General features: G+C 45.4%; 1 protein-coding gene across 3 annotated transcripts in view; it reads right to left on the bottom strand.

The window, feature by feature from the left end:
* Positions 1–20,065, bottom strand: part of ZHX2 (zinc fingers and homeoboxes 2) — a 79,018-nt gene that overhangs the window by 36,414 nt on the left and 22,539 nt on the right. For 2 of the 3 annotated variants that reach the window (XM_069854595.1, XM_069854596.1), the window contains exons 2-3: positions 17,584–17,720; positions 17,381–17,506 (exon numbers count right to left, since the gene is read on the bottom strand). The exons of the other annotated variant lie outside the window; for it this stretch is intronic. The gene's annotated coding sequence lies outside the window, so the exon portion shown is untranslated. The remainder of the gene's footprint in view (positions 1–17,380; positions 17,507–17,583; positions 17,721–20,065) is intronic. 3 annotated transcript variants of the gene reach the window in all.

The raw sequence follows: 20,065 nt of genomic DNA, 5'->3' as shown, positions 1-20,065 counted from the left end.
GACTACAAGGTTCTCTGTTACCCACTGGGGCTAGTGACCATGAGGCGTTTTATTGCCAGCTGTGGGACTCAAAACCATGACAGCAAGGAGGGAGGGTTTGGGCAAGGGGGAGATGCCCCATGCTCATTTACATGGGGATCACCATCATGCAGTACAAGATGTAAGCGTGGGTCCTAAACCACCATAAAAAACTAAAGGCCTTTGGGATTAATTTTTGGGAGTCTTTGTTACTAGAACGTATCTGAGCACTCACTCAGGAGAGGTGTGCCCTTTGCTCCCATGCAGGGCTTTTTCCCAGCTTGGATCCACTCATACTCAGAGGTGGGAAAGTCAGACCTGCCAGAGTGCATGCCATGCCTCTCCAAATGATGTGCCAGCCCCAAATTACTGTAAATTGAAAAGCATATAGCACATTACACTCATGTGGAGAGGCTGAGTAGTTGAGGCTGAGCTGGGGTCCTGGCAGGTAAACTCTCTTACACCAGCCTGCATTTGCAGTGGAACTTCCATTTCCCCTTGCAAATCACATTTCAGCTTTTCCAGTATGACTCCACTGCACAGCTACCCAAACAAAAATATAGGCTCTCATCTTCCACTATTTTTCACCTCCTAAATAACTCAGTTTCCTTCCTGGGGAACAGTTTTCTAGGGCAGATCTGACCATCTAGACCTGCTACCCATCACAGTACCTGGGAGCAATACGCAACAGGGATTCCCTGAATGACTCACAGCCAGGTCTGTTCCACCACACAGGCTCCTGGCACAGCCACCCCTACCCAACAGCCCTTGCCTCCGTGCCACCTCCGCTCAGGGATGGTGGTTCTTCTGACCTTTTCTGTTCTCCCATCTGCTCTACTGCTTGTATTTTGACTATTGACCACACCTCTTTCACCTGTAACCTGGGGGCATTTCTCCCACACCCCAGCATGCAGCCCAAACAGGATCCCTATCCCACAACATTCTTCTCTTTATCTTTCTCAAAATTTTGCTGCAAAACAAAAATTCCAGGTAGTGGTGAGAAGCAGAGAAATAGCATCTCAATTCTCATTTCAGCTTCTTAAACCTCCACACTATAATAGTCAAAAGCATCACTTGTCAGATTCCTACCCATGCTAGTCACCATCACCAGACCCTTCCCACCTCCCAGACAGTAGCTCCGCAGGCTCCCCTTGCTTAGGGTGTTCATTTCAAACCTCTCAGCACCTCTTGTCCCTCTGCAGTTGCCTGATTGCATTCATTAACGCAGCAGCGTTCGCCTCCTCCGCTCCACTGGCAATGCCAGCTTCATCCATCTGCTTGCCAGCTTCTCTCACAATAGTCCCTGCCTGTCCCTCCACGCTGCCCCTCCAGCGTTGCAGGACCTCCTGCCATCCATCTACAAACCCCATCCCAGCTCTGCCCTGCAAGCCTTAGAGATCCACATTTTCTGTGAAACTAATAAAATTTGGATTTTTGCAGTATGCTTCAGCTCCTTACTGGTGGGAAACAAAAAGGTTTCCTTCACAGACCTCTTGGGTAACAGCAGCTGATCCAAGTGGCTGTGATTACCTGTCTGTCCCTGTCACTATCCACCAAGAGATGCTGCATCCATTGCAGCTCCTTAAACTCCTTAAACTTACCATCAGCTAGCAGAGCTCTTTAAACAGAGTTCAAAAGACTTAGCATACCAAGAAAACATGGGATGCAACTCAAAGATGCTTCAAAGAACCACCTAGTACACCCATACAATTTGCAATATTACAGCAGCAATAATTTTGTCCCTGTAATTTTGATTACAACAGTACACCTCCAGCACAAACATAAAGGAAAGCCTTTGGAAAGCCTTCCTGACTTGCTAGAATTGTTCAGTGGAATCTTCTGCACCTCAGTTTACATGCCTGGGGACTGGCTTTGCATCTCTCTCTGAGCTGTTAAATCCTGTGCTGCTTTGGAAGGAGTACGCATGTAAGTGTACAAGACCAGAGCAACGTACTGAGTGAGGACATCCTCCAGCCTGGGTTGCTGCTAGGGATGACCTGTAGAAATGCATATAGAAGATCTTATGTGCAGGATGGTACTTCTCTTGCCTAATTTTCCCCATCTAATTTATAGGTCAGAATCACTGGGGAAGAGACAGGCAACTCTGAGCGCTCCCAGAAGCAGTCAGACAGATACTATAGAGTAACTGCTTAAAACACAGGCAGCTGGGATGAAACACATTCTCATCTATCTCTCCAGGTCTACCCTTCTCCATTTATAAAAGGGGGTAACAGCTACATCCCAGCCTCTGTGAGAGTGAGAAACTAAGTGCATCAATCCCAGGGACCTGGTGAGACACCATGGTGATAGATTATGGAGGTACATACAGTTTCAGACTCCTTGGCATGAGTCAAAACACTCAACAGCCTTACTCTCCCCTCAGGAAATCAACCTTATTTGGAAGATAACATCCTTCAGTACCATGTTAAGGGATGGAATGTGAATAAAGACAAAATATGCGATGCTGAAGTTAATCACAGAAAATAGGGGCTTGGAGGAAATCCCATGAGAGAGACATTTATTTCATTATTATATCACAGATGACATTAAGTATCCACTAAGTCCCTGAAGGCAGAATTCTTGCATAAAAAGCATCCCCATTTACCAAGCATGATAGAACCTGCAACTGTTCTATAAATAAAGAGTATTTACAAAGAGAGCTGTTAAATATTTATTTTTCTCTGGAGACCGAGTTCTCTGTTCATTTGTCTCCACTGCAGAATCATTCAGTATCAGGGAGCAAAGGAGCTCACCTGAAAAAAGGTTAGGAACCAGTCCAGAGCCTGATCTGGACACAGCACCAGCCTCCTCTACAAGCTGGCGACGGAAAAGCATCCAACCTGACACAGAGGGAACATGAAGCAAATAAAATGGGAATGATCTCATCCAGCAGGCAAAGGTAGAAGGAATGCCAGTGACAAAGCAATGATTAATAAATACTATCATACTGCTCTGTCCTTACAGAGCTGGCTTGGCACTATATACATTAAAGAAGTGACAGCCTTCAGTTGTAAAGGGTAGCCACAGATTTGCAGTACATTTGCTTTGTGTCATAGGAACAAGTATACATTTCTCACAACTAATGAATTAGTGATTTTCCCCCCAACCTCCCCCTGCCTTTTTTTTGGAAGCTGACAGTTCTGGGGGGGGAAACCCAACCAAAAAATTGTGGCTCTGAAACACACTTCACTGCTAAACCTTTGTAGTAGCAATTGTAATAGCTCTTACTCCAGCTTGCCAAAAGCTGAGTTTTAATTAAATATTAAAAAGCTATTTGTTAAAATAATGTTGCCATAGCAACTAGAGAAAGCTAAAATACCCTGGCGTTTCTGACTCACAGCATATTAATCAACCACCAGCTATTATATAATGAGCACCCCCCTGCAAGCGCCCGTGGCTGCCACGGCACTGAATGTCTGAACCCACAGCCCCCAGGCCTGTCTCCTGGACTTTGTCCTTGCTGCCTGCCCCTGGCTGAGGCCAGGATGGGGTAGTTACCCAGGATCAGCCCAGGAATCACGTGCCCAAATATTGTGGGGAAGCTCGGGGTCAATACAGCCTTGTAGGGGCATGAAGGGGGATGGTGCTGAGCAAGGGAATTTTTTGGTGAGGGATGTGAGGATGGCAGGTCCCCACACACCCACAGCAGTGAGGGGCTTAGGTGGTTCCTTCTCAACAAGCCCTGACCACCCGCCTTCAGTGCTCCTCTTGTGAATGCAGTGCTTGCACCAAATATATTTCTGCCAAATTTTTTTTAAACTATTGGGATTATTTCTTGCAGCAGGTTCTGCCTTCCTGCTATCAGGGCAACTGTACAAAACTACAAAGGCACAGAGATTAGACCTTGCACGGGCAAAACCACCTCCGCTGCTCATACCTTATTTTACAGATTTTAAAAAAACAAACTACCTCCCACCGCCCATCACATCTCATCCCAAACCAAGCTGAAAAAAACCTTCTATACTCTCTGTCCATGCATGGCAAGGATGGCAACCTCTAACATCTGGTGTTAAAAGCTGGCTGACCCATGGCTGCTGCCAGTACTTTCTGCATGGCCTTGTGAGGCTTTTCCCTAGGGATGCACCTCATGTTACAGGCAGTGGGACTTCTCCCATTGCCTTTGCCCATGCCATGGCATCATCCCATGGTCTACAATGATGGAAATGACTGCAGGAGTGAGTCGAGTGGTTGAGGACCAGAACAACATTGGCTTGGGGGAAGAGGACCAGGACAAGCGCAGCTGTGTTGCTCAGATGGAGTTGAGGACAACCTTCCTTCCCCTCAGTGACTTAAGTTTATGCTTTTAACCCCCCCTCCTTTTTTTTCAAACGGAAAATAAAAATCTAACCACATAGTTATTAACTGAAAGGAACGTGATGAATATTACGGCATTTATATGCCGGCTCTGGTTTCCTGCTGCTTTGTTTGGGTGTCACAGGCTGTGACTATGACAACCACAAGCAGTTATTGGACTGATGTAATTTGTGACATCATGCTTAATGGAAAAGAAAAGGAAGAGACACTACCAAAAGAAGAATAATGGAAAAAACCCTGCTTTTGCCCCTTCAAGCATCATCAGCTCCTGCCTACGGAGTAAAGTCTTGAAGGATCACCGTGCTGGGGCTGCTGGAGAGCCAGGCAGCACCAACCCCATCTTTACCAAAGCCCAGGTGGTGCTAAGACCTTAGGAAAACCTGCCCCCTCGGATAGGGGAACGAACTGAGAGTCTGCAGTCACACAGAATAAGCCTCCTCACCCCTTCCCAGATGGGAACCATTGGCACAATCCAAAGTCTAAGCCTGGCTTGCAAATCTGAGACTAAAGAATCAATGGAGGCTTTTGGCTAAGCCTCATCTCTCCTAAATAAGTTTCTCTTTCTCTCCAACTAACCAACTTCTCCTCCCTATCTCTATTCTGCAGTTAAAGAACTTTTTAAAAATAAAATGCAGTCTGTTCAACAGTCCAGACACTTGCCTGACAGAATACAGGGGAAATGTCCACTGATTTTGAGAGAAATACACTGTTTAGGGAGGTGGGGTTTTGGTGACAAGTGACTGTTTCAGCATGTGAGGGCTGCCACAGCTGGAGCCCAATCTCTCGCCTGGTGTAAGAACAAGGAGGCAACACCACTGGTGCACTTTGGAAAGCAATTACCATACATAGCACTGGCACTTGTAGGACACACTGCTGTCAGAGTCTATCTTTGCTCTGACGGGAAATGTTTGCAAATTCACTGCAAAAGCTCCAAGTAACTGAAAAACCCAACTGCTGAAGCCCCCAAACCCATCTAAATCTTATCTGGTAGGGGACAGTCCACTGCAACAAGCATCTTCTTTACAGTTACACACCCAGAAGCCTTGTCGCAAACCAGTTGATTTTGCCAAGCTTCTTTTCCCCCAGGTTTTCCAGTGCATGAAAACTCCTTCTCTGCCCTCCATGCTCTCCTGATGGACCTGCTGAGCCTCTGCAGCCCAGTGGTGAAGCCTGACCCAGGCACCCCAAGGCCTCACCTATCTGCAGCCAACCCACCAACCTGATCCTGCATACAGCATCCTGGGGTGGGAGAGCAGCCACTGCGGTACAGCTGAAAATGCTTCTCCCACCACATACAACCTGAAAGAAACCCTCCCCCTGCATCCTCACCCATGAAGAGATGTCAGCCTTGCATTGCACAAAGAACAAAAAAAAGGGGAATCAGTGTTCAATAGCAGAAGGGAGATGCTGCCTTACAAAGACAGGTGAAGCAAGCACTGCTTGTAGCTCCCTGCCCTGCCTTTTTGTTAATCAACGTCCCCAAGCCCACTGGAATTGACAGGAGCTCCCCAACCCAACACCATCTCTGACTGCGCATAACGCAGTACAACAGCACAGACCACTCTGCGTGGGCATCACCTGGAGCCACCCCAAACCACTGCTGCACCCTACACTGCCATTTCTCTCGCTCCAACAGCGCTTCTAAGAGCAGCCACAGGAAAGTTTACCCCCCAGCACCCAGAGGGTGAAACAGAAAAAGGAAATGGAAAAGAAGTCCAAGTTCCCCTCTCCCCATCAAACCTTGTCACACTGAATGCCTGGGCCTGAAACATTTTGAAGAGCAATACCGCAAAGGAGGCACAGTGAACAGATGTACTGAAATTGACCTCTTCCAGATCTGTGTTTTGTCCCTGAGCGTCTCGGCAGGATGCAGTTTGTGGATCGGCATCGCCCTGCTGCAGCCATTTCACACTTCCCAGTTCCTCACTCAAGCTTCTGCCACGCAGCAGTTCATGTGCCACACCAGCAGGAGATGGTTAAATGGGAATTTACAGCCTCCTTTCATGACTGAGCAATGACTGCACCCCACCGTAATAATTTCAGAGCCACCCCAGACCATATATGAGTTACCTGGGCAGCTTCCAAACAGCCTGCTCTTGTTTCACCCTCTTAACTCAGCTATGATATATCACAGGTGCCTGTGGACTGCACGCTGCTCTTAGCATTGCTGCCTTGCTTTGACTTAACAACACAGACAACATCTACCTGGGCCTAGCAGCCCACCTTCGAAGAGCAGAAGCATGTCCCCTCGTTTATTCCTTGCAGCAGCAATCACCACACTGTGCATTAGGACACAGATTCATTAGGACCTCAGAAACTCTTCCAGTGCAGAGGCCAACTTTCAACACTGCCTACTTAATAAAAAAACAGCAAACTTAGTTTTTGAGATGAGTAAGCAGCATTTCCAGCCTATGAATTTACTTTGAGACACAAAATTTGTACACGTGGCATCTCTCTGGTGAATTTGCATGGACCACCATCTACTCTTCCCATCACTCCAGAGATAATACAGCTGTATCCTATGCAACGCTTCATAAGTGAAGGACAAAAAAAACCGCCCCGAACCCCCCCACCCCACGCTCAATTAGTAGGTCTCACATTGCAGGTTCAAGACCAACGAGTTCAAAGAAAACAGTTCTGATTCTAGTAGAGGATATGAACTACAGACCACACTGAGGGAGGATCAGCACAAAGCATCATTGTAATTTCAGATTCCTTTTCTCCCAGTAACTGCACTCATCACCAGTGTCCTTCACAAAAGGCTGAAAGTAGGATTCCCACTTAATTTTTTTTGCTTAACAGTTTCTGAAGGCTTTTTAGGTATTTATTAAAGAATTTTTACCACATCTTTACCAAACACAAATAGACTTGGTTGCTCTCCTGTTAACAAAACATAGCCCTTGCTTTTTTCAGGCTGATTTCAATTAGGATTTGGAATAGATGTGTGTTGCTGTAACAGAAAAGAGGCTGTAAGCAACTGAAATAAAAATGGAAACAAAACTCTGCTGATTTCCCAGTAACCATAGATTTCTGTCATCATAGAACAGGGTAAAAATGGGACAGGAGTTGGGCTGATTTTATAACCTAACAGTCTCCCCACCCCTCCTCCTTATTCAGCCCCTCTGCCAAAAAAAATTACTTACAGAAAAGAAGTGAAACCCAGAGCAATGGCATCCAACCTCCTAAGCCAAACTGTAGTCCTGTTATCCAGCCCTGCACCAGTCTGGAGGAGCTGCCCCAGAAGCCCACACTGCACAGAACACACAGCCAAGGGCTCTAGCTAGAGCTTGCAGAGGCTGGTCTTGTGCAACCTAGGCTCCTCCACCTGGAGGGCTGCAAACCAGCCACAGCTGCTGGAAAGCCACAGCCCAGGTCCACTGGCAATGCAGGGAAAAAGGCCACAGTGCAACTGCTCCTTAAATTTAAATATAATCTCCTGGCTGGGCTGCTTTTGAGTAGGGAGGGAATCAAGCATGCATGCTTCCTGTAGTGTAAAAGTTGTTTTATCAGATCAGGGAACAGCTATGCATTGGACACTTTTTTCCTGTTTTGGTGACAGGGCTGAGGTGCTGTACATAAAAAACCCCTAAACTTAGGGCAAATCTGTGTTCTTCTCCCCTTTCAAAAGACCCAAGATTTCTTCATGAGGAATGCCTCGCCACAACTCTCCACCAAGACTTTGTCTTTCAATGGCTGGTAAAGCTTGGAAACAACAAACAAGCTTCAGATGGTGCTAATGGTCCATTCTGTTGACCATATTCTCTGTTAAATGCATTCATGTGGTTCATATCTGCAGCAAGATAATTATTCAGCCTATGTGGTAATACAATGCTCACTTTATTTTGTGGGTTGCAAAGAGGTGCCAAAGGCACACAAGTGGTTCCAAAAGACTAGATTTGCTTGCTGTAAACACTTCTTGAAGTGTCTTTACAGAAAAATGAAAAAAAAGTCTTCCTTCTGTTTGAGCAAGCTTGGGTTTCTCATTTAAAGGAAAACAGAAAAAAAGCTACTCATGGCACTACATTTTTGACGTCCCGGGAACATCAGTACTTATACCTCTCCGAAGGTGAGCAGAACTACTGATACCTACAAAAGAGGGAAAAGCTATATAAGTCGAGGAGGGGATGTGAAAATAGCAGCCATCCCTTCCACTCTTTGACTGGCACTTTAGGGTTTTGCTAGCAGCTGAGAATGCTGACTGACAGGAATTGCAGAAACTCCTCCCTTTTCCACTGACCACCACTGACAGAAGCAGAATTTGAAAGATTTGGTGCTCCAGCCCTGTTATAGTAACACAAGAGACCTTGGGGCCTCTTGGAGAAAAAAAAAATCCACATTTCTTAGGCCAACCAGACAGTGGAGAGCACTCACATGCAGATGTCCAAAGATACCACTACAGCAGTTGAGGTTGGAAACACCCACTAAACAATCTGCTGCAGCAGACATGTACCTGAACGAGCTCTGTTTGGCTACTGGGAACTTCAACAAAATGATATAAAAATTGCCTTTCTCCTCCTTAAAGGGACTCACCTGCTGTGTCCCAAAGCTAAAATTTGCTTTCCTCACTTTTACCTTCTTTTTCCCTACCGGGAAGGAGAGGAAGGTTTAGTTTCGGCAGCTGCAAGAGCAGAACTGATAGAAAAAAAGTCTCCTTTTCCAGGGATACACACCTGAGAAACACCGTGCCTGTGTGTCTGCAAAAAATAGGCAAAAACCCCCCCAAAACGCCCACAGAATTGCTCTAAGTAAAAGAAATATATGCAGCTACTGCTGCTACTCCCTCAAGAAAAGAGGCACAAGCTTATCGATTGCTTCAGCAGCACCAAGAACACAACCTGCATTTTCAGCTCAAGCTGAAGAATTCTGAGTTTGAAACTTCATGCACTTGTTATCTGGCCAGAGGAAGGTCATCTGGCAAACCTGAAATAAATCACTCATAGTCTTTTGCTCCTTCCCAGAAGGTTAGAAGGAATTTTTTTTGGCTCTTCTCAAAAGAAGATATGACTTGATTTCCTGAAAGAGCATCAGGGCTACAAGAAAGCTTGGGAGGCCAGGAGCTGTTCCACAAACAAAATCATTTTTTAAGAGCTTAGAACAGAAGAAGCTGCATGTTTATTCATATATAAAAGGGAAGCTGCTTCCCGCTTTGCTCTGTCTTGGAGTAAGGCAAATTTTAAGAGAGAAATAAGCACACAGGGTAGCTGCAGATTTTGTGCTATTTACACCTCCACTCCTTTTTGGACTCAGCAGGCTGCCTTCTGCTGCCCTTCCTCCCTCTTTTGGGTCAAATCCCCTACTCTCCCATCATAGGCTGCAGGCCTGGAGCCCAGCAGTTTCTGTATTTAATGGCCACAGACCAGTTATCTTACAACAAATCCACAACCTGAAATCTTGTCTTTTCAGTGCTATGTCCAACGCACTAAAGTGACCCTACATCTTGTCAACAAGGACCAAAACACCTTTAAAGAACAACAAAATTGCCTATAGTGCAACCCAGCCCACTCTTTCCTCTGATCTCTAACCTCTGCTTAGAAAGTTTATTAAAATAAATACATACGTATGGTGCTGTTGCTTAGTGTGTAATGAGCCACAAAATTTCTGTTGCTTTTCCTAAAGACACGGCTGGTGAAATTTCTGTGAGGAGCCCCACTTTAGGAAACAACGCAGGAAGAAATCTCCAGGGTTATTAAATCCAGTCCCTTGCTGTTGTACTTGTGCTGCACAATCCTCTTCAGAAGGTATGCAAAAATTTTCTACCCTTTGGCTATAAGAATACGATTTGGGCTTCGCCAAACAGTTCAGAAACAAGTTGGCAATATATATACACACACATACATATACATACATATTTCAGATCTTTTAAACAATTTCATGCTTCTGGGAGATCTGCTACTGCTTTTGAAAGCCTGGAGTTAGGCAACAGTGAAATGAACAAGGCATGACCACATTTCATACAGAAACATTTTTTTTTCCAACAATTAGGTAATTATTAATGAGAAGAAAACTCTTGCCCAAGTTTGTTCATCCTGAGCATCCCTGCGTAGGCAGCTCTTGAGTAGCCTCCCATGGGGGCATGCTTACTCCAAGGCACGGGAAGCAGCTCTCTGGCACGAAAGCATTACTTCTCTGAAATGCATCACAACTCTAGGAACAAGCAAATTCAGACCAGACCCTTCCACCCTAGGAGAGCATTCATGCAGATGTCACATCCTCACCTACATGGACCACATAAACACCCATACAATCAAGGACAAAAGCTGGGGAGATGTTTCGGCTGGCTCCCTTGTAGCGTCCTGGTGAGTACGTATACAGAACAGACAATGGTGGTTTATGAGTTACCACACACAGCCTGGTTCACAGGACTTGCCTGTGTATGTGTGTGTGCGTGTATGTGTACTTAGCCTGCAGCATGCAGAGAATAACTCCAGCTATCCCAGCCATTCTTCATTCTCTGCACACTGAGCTGAAGACTCAGCCACTAGTTGCTTCATTATTCTAGATGTTTTCCAACAAAAGTCACATCTTATGGCAAACCAAAACAAAATAAACAAAAAAATTTTTAAAATACTTCTTTAAGGTATGTAACCTAGCATACCACTAGCACTCTTCATGGCGTCTGCAACCCAAACACTACAGCACTAACCACCTGAAAATGGGATTAGTTTGCATTGTTCACCATGAAATTTCCAACAAAAAACAGATTGTTGAGATATCCTTAGTGAGCTAAAATGTAAATCTTGAGCTGCAGTTCAGGAAGGGAAGAGAAATAATGATACTTCTTAGATGTTTGACAGAAAAGTTCCTTTGAGACTCTCTCAACCTACGGAAATGATCAATTTTGCAAAAGAACATTTGACAGAGAGAAATGGAGTTGGGAGCCCTGGAAGCAGTTGCTTTCCCCAGTTGTGCTCCAGATGAAGAAAAATAAAGCTCAAACTCCTCCTGACCTCTTTTCCTGAAAGATGTCCCCTCTGGAGGCTTACACCCTGCTGCCAGTCTGCTGAAAGCATTGCTGCGGAGCAGCACAGGTTGTGCCTGTAACGGCAATCCTCTGCAGCCCCACGAGGCTCTGGTGCTTCCCACCAGCACTGACGGTGACCTGCCTGACTGCCCCAACGCCCAAAATCTGGCGAAACAGGCAATAGGTTGGGGCTACTTTTCCTTCATCAACCTAATGAGCCGTAGGATGCTGTTTTCCTCTGCTGCTGGCTCAGCGAAGTAAGAATACAGTGAGGCTGGGTGCAGGCTTTTTCCCACTTCTAACCCCTCTGGCATTTGTATGGTACTAGGCATTTATTAACTTTTCAGTCTAGCTTATACCTAAATTTCCCTGAAAACTACCATGATCAAAATTACCATCTTAGCAATCTGAATTACTGCTAAAACTAGACTAGAAATGCCTTCTATTGAATTAAGTATGCACAGCTGTGTTGGAAATGGAGGGTTTGCAGCCCATAGATTGCAGACTGTTATTACAGCATGATTAGCAGACACAAGCGTTCCTGAAAGTCGTCTGTACCCACATGCTGAACATCCTAGTCATCCCAGCAGACCCTGAGTGTCCCAACAGCTCCTGGCTACTGCACCAGTCCTTGTTAAACATTCACCAAACCTGGCAGATTTCAATGCAAGGGAGTAATGCACTCATGAGCATCCTTCACTTTGACACCTTTTTATAAAGCTAATAAAATTAACACTTCCCTACCCCCGCCCCTAAGACAAACACACGAAACACAAATTCAGTCTCTGTTAAATACCTAAAAATGCGGTGTACAAGCCAATTTAAAAAACAAAAAACCAAACCAAAACAAAACCCCAGAAGTGCTCTGAGCTTTCTGTGTAAGTACACACCTCGTGCAGACAGTGATGGTTGAAGAGACCCAGGGATACCCCCTGCTCCTCCCCACCCCCAGAGGTCTTACCCCTACCCCACTTGGCACTTAGCCACCTTACTCCAGTCGTTTGAACAAAGCTGAAATGGAGACAAGTATTTCCACCCCACAGCAGCTGCTGACGCAGCCCCGGTGCTCCCTGGGAAAGCCACCAGCGCTGACCTGGAAAACACAGGGTAGAAGGCTCCTGCCAAGGGCCGTTTTCTTCACCTCAGCAGAGTGACAAACACTCGCACAAGGTCTTAATCCACACCAAATCATTTGTGCATACCCACAAGAGGAGACTGATGCAGGGAGTTACACCAAGGCCATTGCATGCTGCAGCTCTGCAGCTTTCGTTTCTCTCAGGAAAACGATAAACTGCAGGAACAGACCAAGCTCCTCTAAGCAATGCCTTCTTAATGTTACCAGCTGCTTTTGGAAATATTTGGAAGCATGAAAATAAGCAAAGACCAAATAAGAGCAAAATAAAAGTAAATAGCAAATAAGCTGCCTGGAAAAAAAGTTTCCTAGGTTTAGGCAGATTTTTCACTGTTTCTGTAGCACTGTCATAGAAACTATTCCCCCTCTCTTAGACCTTCAGAAGATTTCAGAAAACATTCTCTCTATCAGGATGAAACCAGTCGTCTTATATCCCAGCAGGGAGAAGCAGCAAAGTGATGCTCCAGTGTGACAGTCATCTGAGCCAGGCAGCCTGGGCAGCCACTGAAGCTGCCTTCACCCAGCCACCACTCCCAGGGGACTGCTCTGACCCCTCGGCCACAGGCTGCTTTGGAGGGAAGGGCTGAGATCCATAGTTTTACTTGAAGACAGTACCTTCCTGTAAGAAGATGTGGTTTTGGCTGCCAGCAGTAACCACAGTTAGTCTGTGCTACAAAAAAAGGCAGGGGCTGACATGTGCCCTGGCCTGGCTTCCCTGGCAGTGGATGGACAGATGGACCAGAATTCTCTACAGTCTCAGTACTTTCTTAAAAAATATGCAAACAAACAACATTAGCCCCCACAGCCCCAGCACAGGGGAACGTACCCACTGCATTTCCACTTAGGTCCTCCAGCCTTTCTGCACCTCACTTTGCATCAAGTCTAGTTCATTGGGAACCAGAGAACTGAACCAAAATGAAAGAGAGCGGGAAAGAATTGGTCAAAGTGGATTATATTTACTTTTCTATATATTCCCCAGATGTGGATGTCAGCACAGGAGAAAGGCATATTACTTTCTTTCCTATCTTCTTAACTGTTCCTAGTTTCCTTCAACAAATCAAAGTATTTCCTTTATGGGTGAGAAATCTCGCTACTTTAAATTGGCAGCAAGGGCTCTAAAGCAAGGAGAAGAGTATTTGATCACATCAGAAAATTCAACCAGAGAGAGAGCTATGTCCTATAGGGTACTGGCTAACAGAAAGTTCATCATTAATTTATTTGGCTTTTAGTAAACATTTTCTCATTGTTCCTCTTAAGCCTTGCATTTCACACTGCATTTCACACATTTCACCCTCTGGCTAGTTACCTATGAGACAAGGCACCAAAGGCGAGCCCACAGTAATAAATGTGTTGGGAAACAATTGTCAGACCCTCCTCTGCCAGAACCATGATTGATAACTGTTTTCCAACACAACAGTCACTACAGTAGCACTATTGTAAGATGCTTTTGCTGCCCAACAGATGTACAGCTATAACATTTTATTTTTAAACAACTGAGCTGCAGACTGCTTAACCACTAATTAATTTTCAACACTATGAGATGTCCACTCCCTGTGTTCAGATCGATCTAGGTGTTACTGTACAAGTTTGCTCAAGAGACGCGTAGCATGTTCTACACAGGGGACTCAGCCAAGAATGATGTGCTCCTTCCTCTCCTCCCCAGTACTCAAGCTTGTAACAACAGCAGTGCTAAAGAGGGAAAAAACAATGGAGAGAGAACTGAAGTGAACACAACACAAAAGCCCATTAGCCCGCTCCAATACCTATAGTCTAAACGCGTGAGCCAGTTTGGAAAGGATGGGGCCATTATTTGAGACTACCTACAAGAGGTATCACACAGGCAGGTATCTGGATCCAGCCCTGTTCAATACCTTTATTAATGACCTGGATGAGGGGATTGAATGCACCTTCAGCAAGTTTGCGGATGACACTAAACTGGGAGGAAGTTCTGATCTGTTGGAGGGTAGGGAGGCTCTGCAAAGGGATCTGGACAGGCTAGATCAATGGGCTGAGGCCAATGTGATGAGGTTTGACAAGGCCAAGTGCAGGGTCCTGCACTTGGGACACAAAACCCCCACGCAGTGCTACAGGCTTGGGGAAGAGTGGCTGAAAAGCTGCCTGGCAGAGAAGGACCTGGGGGTGCTAGTTGACAACTGACTGAACATGAGCCAGCAGTGTGCCCAGGTGGCCAAGAAGGCCTATGGCATCTTGGCTTGTATCAAAAACAGTCTGCTCAGCAGGACCAGGGCAGTGATTCTCCCCCTGTAGTCAGCACTGGTGAGGCCGCACTTCAAATACTGTATTCAGTTTTGGGACCCTCACTATAAGAAAGACATTGAGGTTCTGGAGTCCTCCCAGAGAAGAGCAATGAAACTGGAAAAGGGGCTGGAGATAAGTCTTTTGAGTAGCAGCTGAGGGAACTGGGGGTGTTTAGCCTGGAGAACAGGAGGCTGATTGCTCTCTACAACTGCCTAAAAGGAGGTTGCAGAGAGGTGGGTGTTGGTCTCTCCTCCCAAGGGATAGGTGATAGGACAAGAGGCAATGGCCTCAAGCTGTGTCAGGGGAAGCTTAGATTGGACATTAGGAAAAAATTCTTCACAGAAAGGGTTATCAAGCACTGGAATAGGCTGCCCAGGGAGGTGGTTGAGTCACCATCCCTGGAGGTATTTAAAAGGCTAGCACATGAGGTGCTTGGGGACATGATTTAGAAGTAGATAGGTATGATTGGAGTTGATGATCTCTAAGGTCTTTTCCAGACTGATGATTCTATGATTCTATAGCAAAAGATGTCTGCAGCAGCCCATTGGCATCCCTTCATGTGTGCACAATGCTGGGTAACCCAGACTGCAGCCAGAAACATCACTAGCTATTTTCACCTCTTGGATCTGCTGTCAGAGTGACACAATTTAAAGACTCCCAGTACTGCTGTTAGGTTTGGCCCTGCCTCCCCAGTTTCAGACTGATTTCCTCACCACGTGACACAGCCCAACAGCTGATACTAAAACTACATTTTGCTGTTATAAAAACAAATACAAGAGGAAGGGGTTTTCCGGCTGTTTAGACCGTTCCTACTTTTGGCTATAAGCACTGATGTGTTTGCAAATCCCTGCCAAACACAGCAGCCATCACTGCGAAAGTGGTACAAGAAACAAAATGAGAGTAGGGTGTAAATATAAAGCAAGGAATCACTTTTTTCCCATAATGGTGATTGTGCTCCAATGGCTCTCGAAGACCAGCACTGTTAGGTGCCATCAAGTCTCGTATTTCCAGTAAGAGTGTCCATGTGTCTATATCTGAAAAGTTAAGTGAGATGCACCTGGGTCAGCAGCCCCTACATTTGTACCAGGTGACCTACTTCCAGCTACAAGTAATCAAGAAGCCACAAAGAGACCAAAGAAAAGGTTTCCCAGAGTCACCTGCACATTGCTATATAGTTCCACTCAGTGCTGAGCTTCATCTGCTCTCCTTACTGCAAACTCCTGGCCCAGCCAGTTCGAGGCAAACGTCTTTCGGGGCACATTCGTGCCTGTTGCCCTTGCTCCCCAGCCACATGGCCTCAATGCCAGCACTTCGGTCTCCCCCACACTCCAGCAAATGCAGCCAAAAAGGGAATGTCTGCATACATCGAACACTGAAAAACAGTGTCTGACCTTGAGGACTGGAAAAGCTCATGGAAATCCTCATGAAGCAGTTGCTTTTTTGGTCTTTTCTCCCTATCCAGGGGATAGCCAGCATAGCCTGGGCACTGCATCTGCTTATTCTGTTCAGAATCAGTAACTTTGGGCCCATTCTTCCCCTCCAGCTAGACTTTAACGGTTTTTTTTTTAAGGCCAAGAATAGAAAGGGATGGAAGGAAACACTCTACTTACAGCCTGCCAGTCTTGCAGCCCTATAAATCTGTCATATCCATTTACTACTGTCACTGTGGTAATGCCTGCATTGAATGCTGATTTGTTATTGTTAGGTCCACAGCCTTAAACAGCCTGGGATGGTTTTGGAAGCCAAAACAACACAGGTTCAGACACCGAATATCTGTTTCCCCCAGATCTGTGTTGTATTTGAATCAAATTAAGATTTGGATCGTACTTACACTGGAATACATCTGTAGCAGCAGATGCTTTTTACAGCTTTCTACCTGAACCAGGATCCAGGGCATAATTACATTTCTGAGAGCAAATCCTGCTACTGTTGGGATACACCTTTGCCACTCACTCCTGTAGGAGAAGGTTTGAACCAAGGAAGATAAAGTGCAATTCACATCCTACTGTGAAGAGCTGTTCAGGAGAAATGCACTTTCACCCTTTAAAAATTTGACAAAAACAGATTTCATACAAAATTTATCCTATCCTTCCACAGAACCAGCAACATGATATTAATTTCTTCCATCTCACAATACATTTAATGAGGGAGAAAAATAAAGGTACATGTGCACATCCCTTTGTCCAGTGCTCCTTGTTACTCTTCCAGAACAATTCTTCAAAGCTGCCAAGATCACTGTATGTTACCTCCTTTTTGAAGGATCAGATATATTGCATCAAAAAGCATGCAGGAAAAGTTCTAGGGCATGAAACCAATTTTTGCACACTTTTATCTGGGTCAGCTTTTCTATTGATTCTGCAAATAACATATCATTTTTTTAAGGTAAGGGTTTTTTTTTATTTTAAAACAAGGAAAAGGGAACATCAGACCTTAAGTCAAACATCCATCTGAGCCAAAGATTAGTTTTGTTGGGTGACTCCAGATCAAAAAGGTAGATCTTTTTTAAAATAAAGTCTAACTAACAGTGAAAGAGCATCTGGATTGATTTCTAAATTCAGTAAATGCCCTCTTCCCATACTGCTTCTGTTTTTATTCAACTTGTTTGCTGTTAGGCACACAAAGCTTAGACAGCTGACAACATCTACGAAAACTAACATGAGACAAACATTAAAAACACTCACACACACACATTTTACCATTAATTTATCCCTCCCCTTTTCTGCCTCTCTGCCAAGTATTCCTCCATGGTTATGAACAATTTGGCACAGCCTCCGCCTTGGCTTTATGTCGTTTCATCAACCTGATGTGTGTCTTGAGGCACTCTGAAATAGAAATAATAAATAAGAACTGGCCTCTGGTGACAAAATGCTGGATCCTGTTTTAGGGGGAGGTGACTTACTACAGACATCTTGAAGGTCTCATATCAACTTCATCTGTCCAAATGGGTGGGAAATGGAGAAAGAACACTTCCAGGAGGATGCCCATCAACAAGTGACAGTCTGTAGTTGTAGCAACTCAGAAAATTCGCTTGAAACTCTGGGTGACAGCAGAAAAAAAAAATAAAGTAGTTGGAAAGTCTAATTTACTCTTGCTGAAAATGAAGAGCTAATGAACTGGCTCTCAAGTGGTTTTCGGGGATGGAGTCTTTTTACTTCTGAGAGATACTTTTGCATATTTTGTTGGTGGTGTGATGCTGGGAATAACAACACATTCCCCAAGAGCCTGAGTAACAAGTGTGCTCCTGCTGGAAGCCAGGTGCCCACTTTGTCAAGACCTTGCCTGGCAGAGACCCAGGCACACGGCAAGCCGGGCCATTTGCACACACACATCCACATCGGAGCTCGAGAGGGGTCTGACTAAGCCGAGTGTTTCTTTCCTGGCTTAGGGATGCCCATCTGGCACATGCAAAATCCAGACCATCAGGACAGATCCCTCAGCCTTTTTCTATTACATTTTCCCAGTCTGGAGAGCTGGGATGGAGAGCTGAGTAATCATTTCCACCACACTAGTTGTGTAACGCAAACAAAATACCCAGCCTAAGAGCTTAACAATTTCTGATACTGAAATCATTAAACCCCAACATTTTCTCAGCACGAATTACCCAATTAAGTCTTGTGTTCATTAGGGACACCATGCCAGTCCTGCCCTAGGCAGCTGGATGGTGCCTCCCATGTTGCACAACCACAACCAAAGAGTTGCAGACAACCAAGCTGCCCTCTCCGTGGCAGCGCCAGAGGTCTCCTCCCCAGTGGAGTGACCACGGTTCTTAATATACTTGTAATTTCAAGAACTACTGCTATATTAAATCCCGGGTTCTCTCTTTCACCATGCATTAATTGACTGCTCAGAGCTCTGCAACCTTTTCAAGAAAACACCTTGAAAAATAAGGCTGGGGAAGCTTATGTCAAATAGGGAAATGAAAATGCAGTGCTAGATACCCCTAAAAACTAGGCCAGGCTTCTCTCGACCAAATCTCCAATGGTATCTCTGAGGCAGTAACAGTTGGCGTGATTCTTAAAATACACACGGGCTGATTAAAGCCTGGCTTACAGTGCTTGGTACACTTGAAATATTAGCGGTGAATTTTAAAATCAGATAAACAAAATGATTTTTGAAAGGAATCTTCTCAATGTGCAGGGCTGCTTGTTGACTCCCTTCTCTGGCCTGCTCTCCCACCTCAAAACACACTGAGAGGCCACCCTATGAAAGGTGGAGGTACCAAATATGTAGTGTTCATCCAAATCCAAACTAGCAGGTGTTTCAGTGCTGAAGTGGGGTTACGAATCCCAACTTTCTGGGGCTCCTTTCCCCAGGGCTGGGCTACAATGCCAGCCTGGCCAGGTCACACAGTGTGAATGGTAAAGGGGAAAGCTTGGGTCTGAGCATGGACAACAGGCTGATGGACCTCCCTGCCAGTGAGGCAACGACAGAACAGATTTTAACACAAAGTTAAAAACCTTCCAAACACATCTCCCACCCTAACAGGACACTTTCCTGAGAGGGGAATGTTTTTTTCCTGGGTGTCCCATCCCACACCATCTCCATTATCTGCTCCCCAAAACACGTTAGTGGAGAGGAGCTGACCTCTGCCTCCCTCCTTGCTACAGTCAGTGACCACAAAAAGCAGGACTGAGAAACCATTCAGCACCTTTCTCCACTGTCCCTTGCTCCAGAGGGAAATGAGGACTGCTTTCCTTCAGCTGCCTTCCCCATATTTCTATGAATTATCAGAGCACCCTCTCAATGAATGAATTCTTAATTAGTTTAATACTGGAAGTGTTTTGATCCTCATTTTATAGATTAAATAAAGCAAGCCTTTGGATTTGTGTTATTATTCCCCCTCTACTCTGCCCTAGTGAGGTTGCATCTGGAGTGCTGTGTCCAGTTCTGCCCCTCCCCAACTCAAGAAAGACAAGTAACTACTGTATACAGTCCAGCGGAGGGCCATGAAGTTGATCAGAGGACTGGAGCATCTCTCTTATGAAGAGATGCTGAGTAAGCTCAGTCCATTTCGCCTAGAGAAGAGAAGACTGAGAGGAGATTTTATCAATGCTTACAAATATCTAAAGGGCACATGTCAAGAGGATGAGGCCAGACTCTTTTCGATGGTGCCCAGTGACAGGACAAGGGGCAGCGGTTACAAACTGAAACACAGGAAGTTCCACTTGAACATGATGAAAAACTTCTTTACTGTGAGGACGATGGAGCACTGGAACAGGCTCTCCAGAGAGGATGTGGAGTCTCCTCCTCTGGAAATATTCAAGCCCCGCCTGGACGTGTTCCTGGGCAGGCTGCTGCAGGCAAACCAGATTTCGCAGAGTGGTTGGACTGGATGATCTCCAGAGGTCCCTTCCAAACCTTATCGCTCTGTGATTCTATGA

The sequence above is a fragment of the Phaenicophaeus curvirostris genome, chromosome 3, assembly GCF_032191515.1.
Source record: "Phaenicophaeus curvirostris isolate KB17595 chromosome 3, BPBGC_Pcur_1.0, whole genome shotgun sequence".
Taxonomy (NCBI): domain Eukaryota; kingdom Metazoa; phylum Chordata; class Aves; order Cuculiformes; family Cuculidae; genus Phaenicophaeus; species Phaenicophaeus curvirostris.
Note: the sequence above shows the minus strand (reverse complement) of the source record. Positions and strands in the feature narration are given on the sequence as shown.